This window comes from Ursus arctos, unplaced genomic scaffold (assembly GCF_023065955.2).
Source record: "Ursus arctos isolate Adak ecotype North America unplaced genomic scaffold, UrsArc2.0 scaffold_10, whole genome shotgun sequence".
Lineage (NCBI taxonomy): Eukaryota > Metazoa > Chordata > Mammalia > Carnivora > Ursidae > Ursus > Ursus arctos.
The window spans coordinates 7,444,592-7,466,648 of record NW_026622764.1 but is presented as its reverse complement, the minus strand read 5'-3'; the positions used below and the strand labels follow the sequence as shown (position 1 = coordinate 7,466,648).

Sequence of the window (22,057 nt, the reverse complement as noted above, 5' to 3'; positions counted from 1 at the left end):
ATGTATTAGAATGTTTCTATTTTCCATATAATTTTTAGCCTTTCTCTCACAGTCCCGTATCCTTTTCTGTAATCTGATGGCTTCTCTTATGTCTGACCTTGGGTTTCAATTTTTCAATTACAGTTCTCATTTAGAAGTATTCTTTTCATTATTGTCACAACCTGTTGATTTATGTCTTAAATGTTGCTCCAATTTTCATGCCTGTCTTCTCAAAAACATATCAAACATGCTTCTTTTGTGTTCTGTGACTGGCAACTCCCAGACCAGAAGTCCGTGTGGGTGCACGCCTCGCTCCGGGGTGGGTACCGGCTCTCACTTGTGACACCCACTCACTGCCCCGGGTGTGGGGGTGTTTGCTAATCTTCGTGTGTGAGCCCAGATCTTCCCACCATATCTGTGAAATTTCTTGGAGGCCTAGATTGAAGTTGTTTGTTCATTTGTTTTTGAAAAAGGAGTGCCTTTCCTCCTGAAAATGCCGGAGGAAGCTAACAACCCCAGGCAACTATAAATGAAGTGGTTTTCTTAGAATTTTTGGAATATACAGGTGAGGTGAATGTACACATCTCAAAACCACATGAGGGATGAATTTTCGGGGGGATATTTTTCCCTCTTCTAGCTAAAACTAATGCTTAAAATAATCACGGTGAATTTTACCTTCTTTCTTGATGGTGTATTTGTCCCCTTTTCACCTGTAAATGTAATCTTTATGACCCATAATCTTTATGACCTCAGTTTCATGCAACCAAATCCATCATCTTCCCCCCATCCTATGTATAGACCCCTCTACCACTCCCCTGAGCTAGAAAACTCGTCCATCCTTGACCTCTGTAACTCCCCCACTTTCCCACATCCAATGACCTTGATATGGTTTGCATCGTAGACACAGGGTTGAATCTCAGTTTACCAAATGCCAACAAGTCCACAACACAGGGCTAATTTGCTTCTGTATATATATTTCTTCTACAAATCATATTATGAGCAAAAGGTTTTGAAATGAATAGTGAAGTCCAATAAACCAGAAGTTTTCAACGTCTACCACAGATCTCAGTGGTTTGCTCATGATGAAATGCAGTATTGTACCCTCAGCCAAAGATATAATAGAAATATCTACTTATATGGTTCATTGAAGGCATAAGTGCCCCATCATTTCTGAAACTTTTATTATTGCTATGGTACACTTGTCATTAGGATAAAAGTTATGTTGCAATCATGCAACCGTGATGCTATTAATTTATTTCCTGTCCCTCATAGCGTTTGCCATCTCCAGCCGTAAAACCAGTTGGGAATCTATTCTGGCACAAAACATACATTTATGAAACTGGTGGTATTTTGTTTTTCGCTCATAAGCCATATATTTTCTATTCAGAGCATCTCCTGCATATCTCCATAGTTATATTTTAACCTGAAAAAGAAAATCTGAAATATTAAAAATAATTTCATTATTGTTCTTATACAATGAAGTAGTAACTGAACGTTTCCTTTACAATGAAAGTCACTACAATATCCCTGTTTTTCGGGTCAGGTTCAGATACACTGCAAAATAATTTGTCCATATTAGTAATGAGCATTTGGTTATTGTTAAGCCGTGGAGCCCACCAGCCTTACTGCTCTCAAGGTGGAGCGCCTCTGTCTCTGTTTTTTGAATCTTAAGTCATCCTAAGAGCACCTACCTCTAGGAACATGGGCTTTAGGATCACATTGCCTGGAACTACCACCCATTAATTTTGCCCAGTTATTATCCATCACTTGTAAAACGGACAGTACAAGAACTATAGAGTAGTCATAAATTTTAACTGAGTCCATAAATATAAGGTGCTTAGAAGTTGTCAAGCACTGAAAAAAAAATTTTCAATAAATGACCAGCAGCAGGAATAGCAATATCTTAATTCCCATGGACTCCAATAGAGCAAGGCACTTAACATTTCAGGTCTAAATAATTCGACAAGTTTCTAAGTGTATGATTTTCCTCAGCATCCTTTTAGTGTTCTCTAATATGCCTACTTGTGCAATATTGTCCTCTGGTGAACCCTGTACTATCATCTCTTGCCTCTCAGCTCACATCAATGTCACCCTTTTTTAGTTATCTGTTGCTGCGGAACAAATGACCACAAAATTTGTGGCCTAACTTTATTATCTCACAATTTCAATAGGTCAGAGATTCATCTGCAGCTTAGCTGGGTCCTCTGCCCCAGGATCTTTCACAAGATTGCAAACAAGGTGTTGCCCAAGACTGGAGTCTTATTTGAAAGCTTGCCTGGGGAAGGAGCCTCTTCTCGATGTCCAGCGACATAAAACATTTGTTGCAATCAGACATCTCATAGCCCACTCAAAAATGCATTCTCGTTTTAACATTTCTTCATGAAGTAATGGAGTCCCAAATATCTACTGTGTTCTTGTGTGAGCTGTTATGAAGTTATGATGTCAGCCTGGCGTGGAAGGCTTCTTCCCAGTTCTGGCCCCAGCTTCCACCCTCCAGGTTGTACCCATTTCCTGTAAGTTTGAGTCAATTTTCATCTCCATGGAAATTCTTTTCTCCATTCTCCAGACAATCATTATTATAACTTTGTCTCATATCTCCTTTTACTTTCGGAACTACACACTCTGCCAGGTTGATGTTCTCTGATTTGTTCATATTTGCTCATGGAGAAAAAGATATTAAACAAATAATACGTAACTTGAGTGTACCCAAAAAATAAGCCATGCCTTATTTGTATTTTCCACAACCCCTAACACAGCATTTAGAAATTTGATGCAAATAACAACAACAATAATAACTATTACTATTATTACATTAAACGATTTTCTAACTGATTTTCATCAGGGAGATCTTGTAATTTAGTGTTAGAAAAATAAGGCTATGTTCTGGAAGATGCTTGGAAAGCACTGATGGGGCTTTTTCTTTTTAATATCAAATTGTGTTTTCATTAATGCACATTTAGAACAAGGGCCATTTTTATTCTTTTTCTGAAGGAAACAGTGCCAATGATGAGTAATCATGGCAAGTACAAATTCGTGGGTTGAGTTTACAAATAACACCGGAAAAAATTTCTTCTAAAAATTTTTTAAGGAAGATTTATTTAGCACTGTGTAAGTATTACAAAGTGGTGTGATATAGTTCTAGCAAAGTTGTTTGGGTTTCTTAGTGACAGTAATGAGTGTGGTCAAGAACAGCCAACAAAATCTCTACACCATCTCTATTCCTCTACCTGGACAACGATTTTAAAAACATTCATATACACATATTATGTGTGTGTGTGTGTGTGTGCGTGTATTTATATATTTCATGCTTACATATGTGTATGTTTCTGTATCGAAACACATTTTAACAGACTGCACAGCTTATTGAAAGCTTCAACTGACAGTCATACATATGCAAGATTTCTAATATGGGATGTTTGTTCACTTAGAAGTCCTCACTGGGATTCTAGTTTTCTATAATAGAATCGTAGAAGCCTTTCTTCAGTGCGAGGTTAGATATTTTATCTGTTTGCTCATCTTTTTCCACTAAGGCTTTCCTAATTTTTACCTTTAGCTCTTCATTTTTGTATGCTTCACTTGTGTCCATTAGGCTAGTCTCAGGTAGGGCAGGTTGATATCTATATGCGTACCCACATGGCTGAAGATGATAAATGCGATAAAGGGTCAACATAGTAGAAAGAAACCACAAGTTCAGAACAATAACTAGGACCTTCTATTGGTGGATACTAGTTATAATGCTAGCCCCAAAAAGTTTTGGTTTGATTACCTTTGTTTAAGTTGTGTTGCTGCCCAGAGGGATGGAAAATTTCTTTTCCCGTGGGATCTCTGGAATCTCCTGCATCTATGTTTATGATTTCCATGCATCGCCCCAGCACTATTTCAGTGGAAGAACTGCTTGTGCATTTGTCCATCTTGGGTGCATCAACAAATCCCCAAAGCTTCTTTGCTCTGCATATATCCTGCTCCTCCACTCGTGTGGCTGTGCTGTAGGTAGGGCTTGCATCTTCTCCGGAAGGATATGGGTTTGTATATTGCCAGAAGCCACCTTAGATTCTCTGGTAAGATGTCGGTATTGTCATGGCTTTCTTCTTCTAGATGATGGTCATGAACACACTGAAAAACTTGAATTGTTTTCCAGGAACATTGGTTTCTGCCTTCTTTGGTGTTTAATCCCGTAGCCGGGAAGTCTTTCTTTCCTTCTGAACTCATAAATCACATTTTATTATAATGCCGAGCCCAAGTAGCTTTGCTTCCTTAGGTTTCCAACTGAGATTACATGAGATAAAGGTAACGCATGCATGGTGCATTTCCATGGTTCCTCCACTTTCCTAGCAGATTTTAGGAAGCCCACTCTAGGGAAATGGCCTTTAAGGTTTGGCTGTGTTTTATCCTTCCTCTGCTGTCAGCAATCGGATTTTTATGTTCTCAGCTATTTCATATTCTGCAGAGAGAGCAGCATGACATGCGGCCTAATACTCTTCATAGTGAGCTTCAGGCCAGGCATTCGGGTCATAAGGCCCAGGCTCAGCTAGAAGGACAGAAGGACTTTAACACAGACGCCAGACATCATAAAGATGAGAACACAGGAAAGTGGATATACTTGGAAAATACACTGTGGTTATCCTTTGTCTGGTGTCTGATGTCTTGGGTCTTCTCCTCAAGAGTGATTCCAGCTGGAAAAGGACAGCCTTCATCAGTTCCTCCCACCCAGAGTTCCCCACTGTATGCCCTGTCCAGGCCCTGCCAACCCAAAGCACAGCCACCCCAGGTAGGGACTTGTTAATAAGACATTTAGATACTGATTCTGATAACATGGTGCATTTGGAACAAAAGTTGAATGTGCACATCTCCTTATGCTCCCTTTTGAAACTGTTCTAATGCTACAGTGAAGAGATATTTAAAATAAATAAACTGAAATTATTAGGAAATACTATTTTGAGTAGAGATATGGCATAATATGCCATTTTAACTTGATCAATCTGCTTTCCGTGTTGGGAACAGACAGAAAAGAAGGTAAAGGCAGAGCAGGTCTATCAGTTGATAGCATCTGTGATCGTATAGATGAGGGAGGATCAGGCCTTGCCTAGGGTGGGAGTAGTAAAGATGGAGAGGGTGGGATCCTAAATCCGAATACAATTTGGAGGCAGAACTGATAGGATTTGCTGCTGGATTGGGTGAACAGCAACAGTCTATGACAAAGCCAAACAAGATCTTTACTAGTGGTAGAAGCAGATTCTTCCTCAGTCCTCCCTCCCTTCCTCCCTCCCTCTCTTCCTCCCTCCCTCCCTCCCTCCCTCCCTCCCTCCCTCCCTTCCTTTCTCCCTTCTTTCATCTTTCTTTCTTTCTTTCTTTCTTTCTTTCTTTCTTTCTTTCTTTCTTTCTTTCAGCGGGAGGGGGATGTGATTTTGTACATGGTAAGCTGGAAACATCCACTAGACATCTGAGTAGAAATGTTGACTAAGCAGTTGAATGCAACACTCTGGAATTCAGAGGAAGGGCTCAGGCTAGAGATGGAAATCTGAAGCCATGAGATTAGGTAATGTCATGAGGGGTTTGAGTGTGAATAGAAGACAGTCCTGGGGCTTACCAGCATTTGGAGGTCAGAGCATGAGAGGTGAGATCAGAAAAGCAGACTAAGAAACAAAGGCTAGAACACCAGGTGTTTCCTGGAATCCAAAGGAAAAAACTGTTTCAGAGCTAGATTACACCAAATGTTGATGTTCGAGTCACATGGCAACTGGGAATTAGTCTTCCTATTAATGCCTTTGCAAGCATGGTGAGAATGAAGTCATGATTGAGGAGGATTCAAGAGAAAATGTGAAGAGTTCAGTTGAAGAGAGCAAGTCTGTCCAGACAACATTTTATAGAGATTTGCCTTAATGGGAGTTGGGGGTAGGAGGAAGAGAAGCAGAGAAATATGGGAACTGACTTTAAATGTATTGAGAGGGTTTCCTCTTTCTAAAAATGGAAGAAAAGTGTTTGATAATCATAATGATCCAGTAGAAGTGTAGAAAATTCAGAAAATGGAGAAGTGCTATAGCAGTGCCTCGTGTGGCCAAAGGGAGTGGGTCTGTTGGGCAGGAGGAGAGGCAAACATACGGGTGCAGGGGATTCACCTGTCCTTACAGGAGGCAGGGCAGAGTGTGGAGGATGCGGGGTCAATGTGTCCTATCTGAAAGTTTCTGGAAGACGTCTCTGCTACCTACATTTGTTTTCTCAGGAAAATAGGAAGCAAGGTCTGCTGTGAGTGATGACTAGAAGGAAGATGTTAGAGGTTTGAAGAGAGAGAAGTGAAATGGTAGTTTTAGGGATGTGGAAAGTGAATGGGCCAAGTAAATGGAAGATGAGGTCTGGATAGGATGTAGAATAACATAAACTCTAACACTGAACACTGATCAGAACCAAGGTGGGATATGAGCTTATCAAGAAAAAAGGTAGATGAAGGTATATATGTGTAAGAGAAGGCAAGGGAAGAAAGAGCCATAGCAGAAGGGCAATAGATACCAACAGATGTAATTTGTATAAAAACAAGTGAATACTTAATCAGATACAAGAGCCAAAGGGTTGCCTCATATAGGGACACTGGATTTTAAAATCTGGTAGAACAGTTGATTCTTTATACGCATGAATAGACTCGATAAAAACAAACTTTGAAACTATTTAATATTTGAAATAGTAAAAAATAGGATGGGAGAGAAGAAAGTATGCTCATTTATGGTAGATAGATAGATAGATAGATAGATAGATAGAGTTATATGTTTAGCTGTTTGAATAAATATTGTACAAATTTATTTGTTTATACTTCATGGTCTTCTTAACACCAAAAAGGATCTGAGATATAAGCAGAATTGTCAACTTTGTAATGAAACATCATCACAATAATGTGTAGTCATACATTTCAGGGAACAGAAGTATCAGCTAGACTAACCCACCTAATTATTAAAACATGGTAATAAAAAATAAGATCTTTTCTTTGTAAAAGACATCCACATTCCATGAACCCAAAAGTTAGAACTGAAAAATAACAGCAGTAAATGCAGATACAAATAGTTTCGTCATCTATCACTTATGAAAACCAGCATTTTGTCAGCCAAATCCTCCTAATTAACATATCAAGACCATTGTTACTATCATCTTTTAACAAGAACGTTATACACACGAAGTTCTGTGGATTACCCCACCATCAAACCATAGCCAATTTCCAAGAAATTAAAATTTAAAAATCAGTAAATTTGTTGGGAAATGCTCATGGAGGGTGCTGTGATTTTTGAAAGAACAGAGGTCTTCTGCTCTTAGGAGTCTCGCTTTGGCGCTGACTTCTGGTGCCCTGGTGGGCTCCAGTCTTGGATGGTAGATTCACCACGTTCCTACAGACCTAGGATCCGGTGCCTGTCATGCTTAGACCTGGAGGGAATATTCAGGAATTCTCCTCAGACCTTTCTCATAGACCATGATGAAGAGTAGGTTGCTGAACAGTGACGTGGACCACAATTGTTTTTACTCTGCAGGCGTTCTGAAAAAAGAGCTGATTTAATCTCCGCAACATTCACTATGGTTTATTGTATACCCGGAGCCTTAGTTATAATTTCAAACCAAGAACAAGGTCCTCCTGCGTGTGACATCCAATGAGCCATGAAAGGAACTAAGTACATTCACTGCCCTGGAGAGATTCCAGCAGCTTCTCTGCATGAGATCAGTATATAACAGATGGGACCAGGGTGACTGATTTAATTAGAATATTTTAATAGCAGAATGGAGAACATTGTACAGCTCTATCAGTTAGGAGGAAGGCCATTAAATGCACCAAAGTAATTGTTTCATTGGGAGGATATGTCAAATGAAATATATCTACATGCAATATATATATTTAATTTGAAGGGAATTTCAGATGATGATTATGAAAATGAAGTCATTATATAACGTATGATGGTTATCTAAATCTTTATGAGAAATGAACCTTTAAAGCTCCTCAAATATTTATCTTGTCTTATTAAGTATCCTGCTGCTTTAAGCTCCCTTTGACCTAGTCACTGTTGTCCTCTAGACTTTAGCATGATACATTAGAAGAGGAAGTGGTTTTTTCAGTCTGTTCAGAAAAATAGACATTTTCAAAATATAAAAGGCAGTTTATAAAATATACAGCATTTATCTAGACTTAGTGAACTCTCTAGAGGAAATAATAATACAAAAATGCAGTTCTTAAGGGAAGATAGCATCCTGCATATGCTCTTGAATGAATTTTACAAAAGCAGAAAGCAAATTAATCTCTTTTAATAATTATTATTTAACCGTAAAATACTTGAAGGTTTTTATTGAAAAATTTGCTATTAGCCTCAAATTTATACTAAGGATTAGTGTCTCAAAAAAATGTTATTTGCTAATCCCGAGGGATATTGTATTATATTATCTCCCAAATAGTATCCATAATTTTATTTTGAACAAATCCTATATCTAGTATAATAGAGCAAGTCTCCCTATGATAATGAATGATTGCCATAACACAAGGCTTAGCAATAAGGCGCTTAATGGAAATTGAATTAATTCAATAGTAGAATTTATGTCAATTAGCCTTAGAATCTGTTGTTCAGTTTCTCATCAAGTAACAATAATAGAAAAAAAAAAATGTCTTTTTTTTTTACTGAAACAGGCTCAGTCTTATTCATGTATAGCTGATAGATTTTTTTAAATTTCCTTCACAGATCAACATAATCAAGTAGGTTTAAGGGGAAGATAAAATGAGATTATCTATCTATCTATCTATCTATCTATCATCTATCATCTATCTATCATCTATCATCTATCATCTATCTATACGTATCTAAAAGCCATTTTCTTTTGAAATAAAAAAGGAATGGTACATATTTTACATAGTAAAAAATTTCATGCATTATCTTCTGAAATAATAAATTTAATTAATACATTTCTTTTTTAAGTAACTAGTATACACATTCATCACCTATCACTGAAGGTATAATGGTAAATGCTTAGTATTAAATTCTAGAGAGAAGTGAGAATAACAGAGGTAAGGAGAAAACTGTAGACTCTGACTGTAGTAGCTTGGAGAGATCTTTGCTACGAGAATCCAGAAAGTATCATAGAGTCAAAGATGCTATGGGGAGCTTGATCAGAAAGTTACTAAGCTGGCAATAGTTTTTCTTCAGACCCAAAACTCAAATGAACTACAAAACCTCTCTTACTGCCCCAGCACAAATTAAATTCCAAATGAGACGAAACTCAGTAAGCTATGCCAGTGGCACACTTCTCAGTTAAAGAAACTGGCAGCTGGTCCATTGTTCCACAGAGAGCTTGTTGAAGGAGCATGTATGCTCCCACGTTATTGTTGTGCACAAATTGTCTCAGTAGCTAGGAGTAACAGGCTTAGCTAGCATTATATGAATCAGCTAGAATTATATAAATATATACTAATCTTTTTTTTTTTTTAAAGATTTTATTTATTTATTTGACAGAGATAGGGACAGCCAGCGAGAGAGGGAACACAGGCAGGGAGAGTGGGAGAGGAAGAAGCAGGCTCATAGCAGAGGAGCCTGATGCGGGGCTCGATCCCAGAATGCCGGGATCACGCCCTGAGCCGAAGGCAGACGCTTAACCGCTGTGCCACCCAGGCGCCCCTATACTAATCTTTTTTGAACCTTGAACATTAGCAGATGGTAAAAGTCAAGAGTTCTCTGCAGTTTGTACTGATGTCAATTTTTTCACAGCTAACAATTTAGGACAAGAACAGTGTCCATGCAATTGAGTATCAGAAAATAAACCAAAGCGAGATGTGGTGAGGAGGGAATTGAATATCACCTGGGCGTGATGCCCTAAGATTTGCATCAATTTTTACACGAGCAGGACCAAAGATTAATCAGAATCACTTTATCTGTTACCTGTGTTTTGATGTATAAATATTTTATTCAGTTATTCATTTAATAAACCACATGTGATTCCAAAAGTATGTTTTAGCCATTTTCAAGGTAAGATTTTGCTTTTTTTTTTAAAAAAAATAGTCCTGGTTTAAAAAGCCCTGTCCAGTATTATTAAAGAGCCATTGACAATTACAGTCTAATACTCTGGTTATCAAGAATGGTCAGGGGTGCCTGGGCGGCTCAGTCAGTTAAGCATCTGCCTCCAGCTCAGGTCATGATCCTGGAGTCTCAGGATCGAGCCCCACGTTGGGCTCCCTGCTCAGTGGAGAGTCTGCTTCTCCCTCTTCCCCTGCTCCTTCTCTCTCTCTCTCTCTCAAATAAATAAAATCTTTTTTTTTTTTTTAAAGAATGATCAGAAAAGACAGGTGCATCTTATGACATGTGACTTTATTCTCACCCAGTCCAAAACGAGTCTACTCTGCTTCACACCCACAGGGTGCCAAGGTATGGGTCTTCACTTTCCACTTCTGTCTCACCCAGTGCTTTCCTTACCTCTGAAAAGTTCTTCCCCAAGATGTACGTACATGTAGCAATCCTAAGTCTAAAGGGTACAATATAAAAAGCCTTGTCTTTATTTTTTCCCCTCATCACAAATGCAAAGATTTAGAGTCAAACTTTATAAGGCATGCCAAAGATATAAAAACAATTGGGTCATTTCTTAATGCCCTTCTTAGGACTGATTCTGTGCTAATGCAATAATAAACTACTAAAACAGAAGTCTCTCCGTATTAAAATCACTTTTCCATTTTCCCTCTATAAAGTATAACAAATGGAATAGTTATTTATATTACCAATAACTGAATTAGTTCCAGCCTTCTGAGATTATCTGTAAATATTTACAGAGTTAGTGAAGGAATGAAGCCAACCAACTATTCTGCACCTATGTGAAAATGATGCTAATATCTGGTCAAGAAAGCCGAAGCTTCAGGCTATGATTATTGAGGAACAGGTATTAGTTTCATCCTGATATATCTTGTCTCTCCTTCTGCCTCTTTTGGAATTAATATGTTGTGTTCTGACCTGTCCTAGGTGAAATTAACTAGAATGTATTAAACTTAGGCCTGTTAACATACACTCGTTAATATATTAATCTTATAAAAAAATGTCTGGAGACTTAATACCATATGTGCAGAGTGTTTTTTAAAATGAATGAGCCCTTTTAACTATATACTGAGACAAGATGTAAATTTAAAAAAAAAGTAAATTGAAAAGTGTCATTAGATGTTAAAATAATTAATATTCAAATGAGAAGATATATTTAATTAAAAGCTCTAAATCTGGAAAAATGAGAGATTATAGCAGTTTATAGCTATGTTCAAAGACTTCAAAGAAAGTAAGTTCTTGAGTGCATTACATTTGGCTACTAAATCATTTAACTAATTGTATATTTGCAGCACACATTGTAATTACTAGGTAATATCTTATTGGTTCTATGTCAGTAATGAGGGCATTTAGGCCAATAGTTCAAGAAGTTGTCAATTGCCAATTCTGATGAAATTGTAAGTGGTCTCTTAATGAGTACTCCAGATATATTGATTCATATCCTAGCAATTGGTGTCTAGTGTCCTGGTTACTGGAGATTTAACAATACAATTCAGAAATTGCAAAATTATCATATTGAGATTCTCCTTTCTGAGAGGGAAAATATCTCTTCAACATGGTTATGACGTGATTAATGTTTGATTCAGGTAAGTGAATTTCTTATTAAATTGAATATAGTTCAATGCATGCAACCAGGTATAAAGGATTTTCTCCATTTGTTGGTTAAAAATTCTGGCTCTCCAATTAAGAAGATTAAACATGATCCTCATTTAGCCAGTGTGAATGTGAATGCTAAAAGTATCTAAATAACTCAATATTCTGAAAGTATATTTTTAATGATCCTACATTGTTGAATCCTACCATTGAATGAGAAGAAGAGTAATTTGCAAGAGTGGGCAGTGAGTGGCAATGGTAAAATCAATGGTATTGTAAATAGCCAGTTGGTGAAGTCATGCAGGCCATTGATGAGATACAGTAGGGTAACTGACCACTAATGGTCACAGGGGTGTTTCCTCCATCATTGGATAGTGGAAGAGCTTTGAGGTTACTTACTCATGTACTTTGTTAGTACTAGTAATGATGATACTAGTAATACTATTATTACTATTACTATTAATACCACTATTACTAGAGGTAATACATACTAGTGATGATGATAATAATACCACTAATAGCTAATGTTTTAGAGTGATTACTATGTGCAAGGTAGCATTCCTATCATTTTACATATGTTTTCTCTATGATTATCTCCACTAATCTTATGAGGTAGTATTTTGAGGAAACTGAGGTACAGAGGAAGTAGTTGGTTTTCAAGATCCCAGATTTAAAGAATGATAAAGCTAAGGGAGTTGATGTAGACAATGTGATGTCTTTTTATATACACACATGTACACACACACACACACACACACACACACACAATCATACACATTGCCAAATTATCTCTCTTTAAATGTCTGTTATCTCTGTGACATTTTAAAATCTAGATGTAATGTTAACCAGAAAAGATCAGACACCAACTATTAAGAAATCATTGATATTCCACTGCAAATGTGATAAATGATGCATTTTATTAAAGGCAAAGTGTCAAAAATAAAGGCAAAGTATCAACATTGCATAGAAAGAATTTTAAACATGAAATATTTAATTAATGATTTTTAAGATACTTCTGATAATTCATAACATTTTAATGTAAATGAGTAATTAAATGCTGAAAAGAGTACAAATCCTCAACTATCTTCTCTTGACTCTTCTGAGAGGTGAGGGATTGGAGCTCTGTGTTGGAACCGTACTTTCACAAGTGACAATTCAATATGTATTTCTGTTTTGTTTTTTTTTTTAAAGGTTTTATTTATTTATTCGACAGAGATAGAGACAGCCAGTGAGAGAGGGAACACAAGCAGGGGGAGTGGGAGAGGAAGAAGCAGGCCCCTAGCGGAGGAGCCTGATGTGGGGCTTGATCCCAGAATGCTGGGATCATGCCCTGAGCCAAAGCCAGACGCTTAACGACTGCGCCACCCAGGCCCCCCTGTTTGTTTCAATACTGTGTGTTATGTCTTAAGCTGGGAGGAAAAAAACATAAAATCGTATTACACAGACACATGCTATATTAGTAAAAAAATATGTTGAATTTAGTGGATTAAACAATATATATTTATTCTCTCATAATCTGTAGGTGGAAATCCAAAAATCAAGGTGTCAGCAGAGCTGTGCTCCTTCTGGGGGCTCTAGGGGAGACTTCATTTTCTTGCCTTTCCAGCATCTATATGCTACGTGTAAGCCTGGTCTCTTGACCCCTCTTCCATCTTCAAAGATGGTAGCATAGAATCTTAAATCTCTGTCTCTCTGTGTCACCTCTGCTTCCTCTGTCACAGAAGGACATATGACAGGACACTTATGATTGCATTGGGTTCTCTTGGATAATCCAGGACCATCTCCCCCCACTCAGGATCCATTTCGAATTTAATGACATCTGCAAAGTCCCTTTTGTCGTGTAAGATAACATAGTCACAGGTTCTGGGGATTACTAGGTGGATATTTGGGGGGCATCATTCTGTTGACCACATATAGGTAGAAAGATAATAACAAGTGTAAATTAGCCTAGACCTTAAAGCCCATGAACATGTCCTTTCATCGCTAAGTGCACTAAATTTTAGCAGTTAGCCTAGAATGTCTCTTTGCCTTATCACTGTGAAGTAGATGGGAATTTGGAGAAGTTCTCTCATTTAGGATCCCATTGTGAATGTTTTCAAATAATACCTTTAAGTGGTGAGAACCTATTTTAAAAAGCAGAATACGACGTGCTCCGTCCTGCTTGTTTGACAAGTCATCATCAAACTACTCTGTATATGCGAGACCAAAGGGCCAACCACTGTTCTCTGGAAGGGGCCACCGAGGGCCTGAAGGTGTGTTGAGCTGAAGGTTTCTACTGGGTGGGCCTGGGCGCTGGGTGGGGCTTGGAGGCTATGGGAGTAGCCCCCCCGCCCTGCAAGCTGGCACCTACCCCGAGGAGCCTTGTCTGTTTACACTAGCATTTATCATTTCTTTTTTTTTTTTAAAGATTTTATTTTATTTATTCTATGTGCTTCTGGCTTACAAAAATATGGGAAAGCCCTCACTCAAACTAACAATCTAACCGTGTTAGTCTTAGTGCTTCAGTCTTAGTTCTCTGCCTCACATTTTAAAGTATTTGTCAACTATGTGTCTTAACACGGTGTACGATGTCTTTCAGGATCCACTGCTTCCCGAATCTGCTACTCATCTCTCTTCCACAGCCTTTCTCTTCCATACTCTGGCATTTCTGATGTAAGTGAGTTTGAGAAATGCTGTTACAGAAAAGTTTTCTTCTCTCAAAACAAAACAAAACAAAACAAAACACATAAGCATGTTGTAGCCTGACGTTCATAGTATTTTCAAAAACGAGCATTTATTTAAAAGTAACCATTGGGATTCCATATGCATAGAGCAGGCATTTCTAGCTCAAGCTGATCAGAGTCTGAGTACGAAGTCCCATATTTAAGACTTACTGTGTGCCTTTTAGAAACATTATGTTATCTTATTTGATCCTCTTAACAACTCTGTAATGAACTAGGTCTCAACTTTCTTAAATCTTATTTAATAGTATTGCAGTGGGTAAATACCCACTAATACTAATTATTAATACTAACTAATGCTTAACTTCAAAATTAATTATCTTTCCACTACAGTCCACCCTAGGATCATTTAGCTTAACCCATTTATTTTACACAAGAGAGACCTGAGGAGCTGAGTCTTTAAGTAACTTGCCCTTTCCTACGTAATTGACATGCTAAATTTACACAGAATATTAACCCAAGGAGAAATTTCACTTGAAGGACCAGTAGAAAAAGAACATATGATTAAGCACAGATGGTACCTGGCTCACCTAATATGTCTATGACTTTTCTTCAGTTGTTTTTAACTCTTCAAATATGGAAGTATTCTAAGCTGAAAGTGGCAAATTTTCCAAAATCCTTTCTGAAGACATGTAGCCCTCCATTTCCTGAGCCTAGACCAGCCCAGGGTTACTGGTTTCCTGCTTGTGGATACAGGTGGATTTTTTTTTTTTCTTTTTGTTGTTGTTCTTTTGTTTTGGGACTGTAGCTAGAATTTTATGATAAACAGCTCTTCTTGACATTAGTGAGAAACATGAAGCAGTTCATTCTACAATAGCGTAAAGCTCTAGCCTGTTATTATTTCAGGGGTTCTTAACCTGGGCCCCCCTAAACACTAAGAGAGTTGTGGATAGACTTTTGGGGATTTATAAACTTGGATGAGAAAAAAGCACAGCTTTATTTTTACTGTCCTTTAACTGAAATTTAGCATTTCATTTGATGTTAAATGTAAGCAATAAAACACAGTAGTCCAAGCAATTCTAGGTGACTTTATCTACAATAGAAATTAGACATTTTCATGTTATATTCAAGTTATTGATGATATCAAAAAACATTGTGTATACTCACCACTACTTTGAAATTACAAAAGTTAATAAATTGTTAATATGTTAGCTTCATTTCAATAAATTGCTTTTCTTCATACTCTCATGCTTATTATGTTATATATTTTAAAATGTTAGCGATCCTTGGGCTCTTTTCATAATTTGGCTATTGTGGATAATGCTGCTATAAACATTGGGGTTCATGTATCCATTTTGAATCAGTATTTTTGTATCCTTTGGTTAAATACCCAGTAGTGCAATTGCTGGATCATAGGGTAGTTCTATTTTTAACTTTTGGGGGAAACTCCATACTCTTTTCTAGAGTGGCTGCACCAGTTTGTATTCCTACCAACAGTGTAAGACGGTTCCTCTTTCTCCGCATCCTGGCCAACACCTGTTTCCTGTGTTGTTATTTTTAGCCATTCTGACTAGTATAAGGTGACATCTCATTGAGGGTTTGATTTGTATTTCCCTGATGATGAGTGATTTGAGCATCTTTTCATGTGTCTGTTGGTGATCTGTATGTCTTCTTTGGAAAAAAGTCTATTCATGTCTTCTGCCCATTTTTTAACTGGATTATTTGTTTTTTGGGTGTTCAGTTTTATAAGTTCTTTATATATTTTGGATTCTAACACTTTTTTTTTAAACAGGAGAAAACAAATATAATTTCTTTTTTTATTTTTCTTTTTAAATTTAAATTCAATTAATTAACATATAATGTGTTATTGGTTTCAGAGGTAGAAGTCATCAGTCTTATATAATACTCAGTGCTTATTACATCACGTGCCCTCCTTAATGTCCATCACCCAGTTACCCATTCCTCCACTCCTCTTCCCTCCCCTCCAGCAAACCTCAGTTTGTTTCCAATGATTAAGGGTCTCTTATGGTTCGTCTTCCTCTCTGATTTTGTCTTGTTTTATTTTTTCTTCTCTTCCCTATTATCCTCTGTTTTGTTTCTTAAATTTCCACATATGGGGGAGATCATATGATAATTATCTTTCTCTGATTGAATTATTTCACTTAGCATAATACCCTCTAGTTCCATCCACATCATTGAAAACGGCAAGATTTCATTTTTGGATGGGTAATATTCTTTTGTATATATATATATATGACTTCTTCTTAATCCATTCATCTGCCAATGGACATCTGGGTTCTTTCTATAGTTTATCTATTGTGGACATTGTTGCTATAAACATTGGGGTGAGGGTGCCCCTTCAAATCACTATGTTTGTATATTTCGGGCAAATACCCAGTACTGCAATCCTGATCCACTGGCTGGGTAGCTCTATTTTCAACTTTTTGAGGAACCTCCATACTGTTTTCCAGAGTGGCTGTACCAGATTGCATTCCCACCAGCAGTGTAAGAGGGTTCCCCTTTCTCTGCATCCTTGCCAGCATCTGTTGTTTCCTGACTTGTTCATTTTAGCCATTCTCACTGGTGTGAAATGGTATCTCATTGTGGTTTTGATTTGTATTTCCCTGATGCTGAGTGATGTTGAGCATTTTTTCATGTGTCTGCTGGCCATTTGTATGTCTTCTTTGGAGAAATGTCTGTTAATGTCTTCTGTCCATTTCTTGATTGGATTATTCTTTGGGTGTTGAGTTTGATAAGTTCTTTATAGATTTTGGATACTAGCCCTTCTGATAAGACATTTGCAAATATCTTCTCCCATTCTGTTGGTTATCTTTTGGTTTTGTTGACTGGAAGAGTACATATTGTTAAAATGTCTATGCTACCTAGACCTATCTATACATTCAATGCAATCCCTATCAAAATACCAACATCAACGTTTTTCACAGAGCTGAAACAAATAATCCTAAAATTTGTATGGAACCAGAAAAGACCCCGAATAGCCAAAGGAATGTTGAAAAAGAAAACCAAAGCTGGTAGCATCACAATTCTAGACTTCAAGCTCTATTACAAATCTGTAATCATCAAGACAGTGGGGTACTGGCACAAAAACAGACACATAGATCAATGGAACAGAATAGAGAACACAGAAATGGACCCTAAACGCTATAGTTAACTAATCTTCAACAAAGCAGGAAAGAATATCCAGTGGAAAAAAAAGATAGTCTCTTCAACAAATGGAGTTGGTAAAATTGGACAACCACATGCAGAAGAATGAAATTGGACCATTTCCTTGCACCATACACAAAAATAGACTCAAATGAATGAAAGCCCTAAAAGTGAGATAAGAATCCAACAAAATCCTGGAGGAGAACACAGGCAGCAATCTCTTCAAACTTGGCTGCAGCAACTTCTTGCTAGACATGTCTCCAAAGGCAAAAGAAACAAAGGCAAATATGAAGTATTAAGACTTTATCAAGGCTTCTAACCATTTAACAGATATTTCATTTGCAAATATCTTCGCCCATTCCATAGATTGCATTTTAGTTCTGTTGATTGTTTCCTTCAGTGTACAGAAGGTTTTTATTTTGATGGAGTCCCAATAATTTATTTTTGTTTTTGTTTCCCTTGCTTAGTAAGACTATATATATATATATATATATATATATATATATATATATATAATAAGATCTACATATATAAGATGGAATATTATGCAGCCATCAAGACAAATGAAATCTTGCCATTTGCAATGACATAGATGGAGCTAGAAAGTATTATGCTAAGTAAAATAGGTCAGTCAGAGAGAGACAAATACTATATGATTTCACTCATATGTAGAATTTAAGAAACAAAACAAATGAACATGGGGGGGAAAGAGAGGCAAGTCAAGAAATGGACTCTTAATTATAGAGAACAAACTGATGGTTACTGAAGGGGAGATGGCAGGGGGCTGGGCTAAATGCGTGATGAGTATTAGGGAGTGGACTTGTTGTGAGGAGCACTGGGTGTTGTATGTAAGTGATGAATCGCTAAACTCTACACTTGAAACTAATATTGCACTGTATGTTAACTAGCTAGAATTTAAATAAAAACCTGGGGGGAAAAATGTTAGAGATCCTTGAACTTCACTGGATTTCCAAAGGGATCTATGGCTCAAAAATTACTAAAATAAAATGCTAGGAATTATCCATACATATTTCTCTTTTCCGGACTTTGTAAGAATGAACCTAAAATGTGATCAGTGCCTTTGAATTGCCCAACATCTCCCTTAACAGTTGGATAGAAAACTGAAATATGACTTGTTATCTCTTCCTCTTCCTTTTCTCAATGAGAACTGAGCTCAAGCAACCATTAGCAATTCATTCATCACAATATAGGGGAGGCGTATAGTTAAGTATTTGTATGTGTGACGTCTTTATTTATTTATTTATTTATTTATTTATTTAGAAGCCACAGAACTCAACTTCCATTTTATTGTCTACAAGACAATAAATATTATAATCCATCTGCTCACAATGTGCATAATTTCTCCAAATGTCTAGGTTTTCTAGCATTCCGCACAGCTAATGGTTTTGTGCACTACAACGTCCTAAATCTCGCAGTTTTCTTTCCCTGGTAGCATTACTTTGGTTCAAGAAACACTGGTGCCATAGAACTAAAGCCCCAAATCCCAGAACAGAATGGAGATGAACTTTGTAGTCAGAAAGAGTCAAGTTAGGGAGCTCAGTGTTAAAGACAGGATGACAGCCCATGGATGCAGCATCCTCCGGGATCACGCAGGACTGGGGAAGGAATCTCCAGAGCTTTACCTAAACTGGAGGTTTCAAATAAAATAATTAACTGATACTTCATTTTTTTTCTTAAATTGAACATAAGAGTTCCATGAACTAGGCTGATGTCAAATAAGTAGAATTTGGCTGCAAATGAGATTTGTTATAAAATCAGCATTTTTTATTACATCATATTGACAATTACAAATTTTAGTCCAGCAAGTATCCCTAGTGGTATTTTATTATCTGGTTTTATCAGATATATTGAGCTTCTTGGATTTAACTCCCATTCAGGCCCATTAACTCTATTTTGGATTAGGGTCACAGATGCACCCCAATCAAGGCTATTTATCTCATTAATTTTACCACAAGTCCCAAAGAATATTTAGTAGAGGAGTCTGATTAGATAGGTATGGCTCCATTATCACTATCAGAAACTTAACTTGTCATTTATGAGTAAAATTAATATTCTTTTCTTAAGACCCCTCTCTGAGAGTTTATATGAGATCTCTCGAGAGGTCTAAAGTACAGAATGAATCATTAAAAGTGGAAACAGAAACGAATGAGTTGTACACTTAAAATAAATTCAGGTGATAAAGTGTATCTTATTTGTATTTTACTATAATTAACAATAATAAGTAAAAATAAAATAAAATAAATAAAATAAAATAAAATAAAATAAAATAAAATAAAATAGTGGAAGCAGAAAGAGCTGTTCGTTTCTATTCAAATTTGCTCCATTGAAGACATGAAACTTTGGTCTGAATTTGCCAATCTAAACACTATTTCCCAATTAAAATTTGAAACTTTGTGAAGGCGCATGTGATACTATATATCATCTGCTCCGAGCAATGCCTATTTCTGTAAGCATGTCCAAAAAATATTTAGCTGGCGCTTGGGACATTTTATAAAATTAAAATTTAAAATAGGTAAAATGGGACTTTATTTTCATTGACTAAATTTAAAATAATCCAAAAATGGCAAAGAAAACCTAAATCATCCCAACTCAAATACATGATTTAAATGTGGATATTTCAAGATGAAACTTGGTCAATTTATGATTCTTTCCATTTCAGATTTTCTTCCATTCTTCCTTAGCTTCTCTAAGTATCTACAAATAATGGTATTGTCAGGGCATCAGAATATGTGTCTGTCCCAGTATCATCTTCTGTCCATGACAACACTTGCTAAGTAACTCAATTAGCCAGGTGTTGGATGCCTACCATGGAATCTGGTCCTGATGCTAAGGACCCTGCCATGACTTCTGGGCATAAGTCCAGGCACTTAGATATTTTGCTTACTTCATCCAAGACCAGGTTCTTCCCCTCTATAATCACTCTCAGCTCTCTCCTTTTCCCCACCTGATAGTTCCAGTTATTGATTCTTCATGACAAAATACTCCAAATTTAATGGCATAAAACAACTATTTTATTATATTTTTGGATTCTGAGAACAAGGAATTCAGAAAAAGGCCCAGCAGGGACAGCTTGTTTCTATTCTGAGCTATTTTGGGCTTCATCTGGAATATATGAAGTCTGGAGACTTGAATCATCTAAAGACTTTTCTTTTACTCACATGTCTGAAAGTCGATGCTGGCTGTTGGTTGCAACCTCAGCTGGGCCTGTTGGCCTGACACCTACATGTAGCTTCTCTTGGCTGCTTGGTCTTCCTCACAGCATAGATGGCTGGGTTCCAAGAACAAAAACATTGAAGAGAAACAGGCAGAAGTTGTTTGCCTTTTATTACTTAGCATTGGAATCCCATCATGTCACTTCTACTGTTTGTAAGCCCACCAGCTTCAAGAAGAAACACAGACCCTTCTTCTTGATGGTAGGCCTGTCAGAGTCACATAGCAAAAACAGCATGTGGAAAGAGAGTACTTGTTGCAGTCATATTTGGAAAACAGCATCTGCCACACCCCCCTCTTAGGGGACTTGATTCCTTCTCTATGCAGGTCAAGATTATCAGAATTTTCTGAAGCTACCTTCAAGTCCATAGCCTTATCTATTCTACTGGTTTGGCACCATAATGTGGAGCTCCTCTACAAGGTTTTCATACCCATGGGCTACAGGTGAAGCATATGGAAGACTTCTCCTCTACTCTCAGATTTCCCTTAAACATATATAGGCCCAGCCATTCCCACTGGACAGATCCAACGGATGGCAGTGTTGGGCTTCTTCTCAGGTACCATCAGGCTGTAAAGACTAGTCACTTCTACAGCTTTCTTCTCCCTTCTAATCTATTGAGATCTTCATCTATCTGCCTGGGAAGAGGACTTACTGTATCTGCATATTGTCTTTCCTACTCTAATACCCATTATTTACATTTCTCTGTGTTGTACATGTTTAAATTATTTTTTGAAATATCCAAATCATTTTTCTTTCTTCCAATTCCACATTTATATAAATCAAAAGTATATTCAAGTTATGCCTCAGCTTTGGATTTTAAAAGCTGTTTTGGAAGTCAAAATCAATTATCCGATTATTAGTTTATATTCTGTTCTTTGTGTCTTTCCTCTCAAGGCAATAACTCAGTATTATTTTAATGGTGGAGGAACAACAAGGTAAAACAGAACTAGGAAAGAGAAAAACAGTCAATTGAATAATATTTCAAAATGCTATCCTGCTACATTTGCAGAAAAACCATTAACTATTATATTTTCAATTGTATTTGGTAATGAATAAACTTCCTAATATAAATATAAATAATATTTATTATGACTAAATCATTCTAAAATATATTAATCTAATCCAAGAGATATGAAAAATATATTTATATTTATATATTAAATATAAATAACATCCTTTATTTTTTTTAATTGTTCAAGATGTAATGAAATGATTTCTGTTTTCTGTAAATATTCAGTTTATGCCAGATTCCAGGGAAACCCAAAAATAGGGCTCTTTGCTCTATCTCATCTTTTTAAAAAAAATTTTATTTATTGAATTATTTGAGAGAGAGAGTGAGAAAGAACATGAGTGGCAACAGGGGTCGGGGGAGGGCAGAGACAAGGATTTCAAGCAGA

At 36.8% G+C, this 22,057-nt stretch overlaps 1 pseudogene; it reads right to left on the bottom strand.

The window, feature by feature from the left end:
• Window positions 1-3,424: 3,424 nt before the first annotated feature.
• The window catches only part of LOC113251140 (glycoprotein-N-acetylgalactosamine 3-beta-galactosyltransferase 1-like), an 86,033-nt pseudogene continuing 67,400 nt past the window's right edge, over window positions 3,425-22,057 (bottom strand).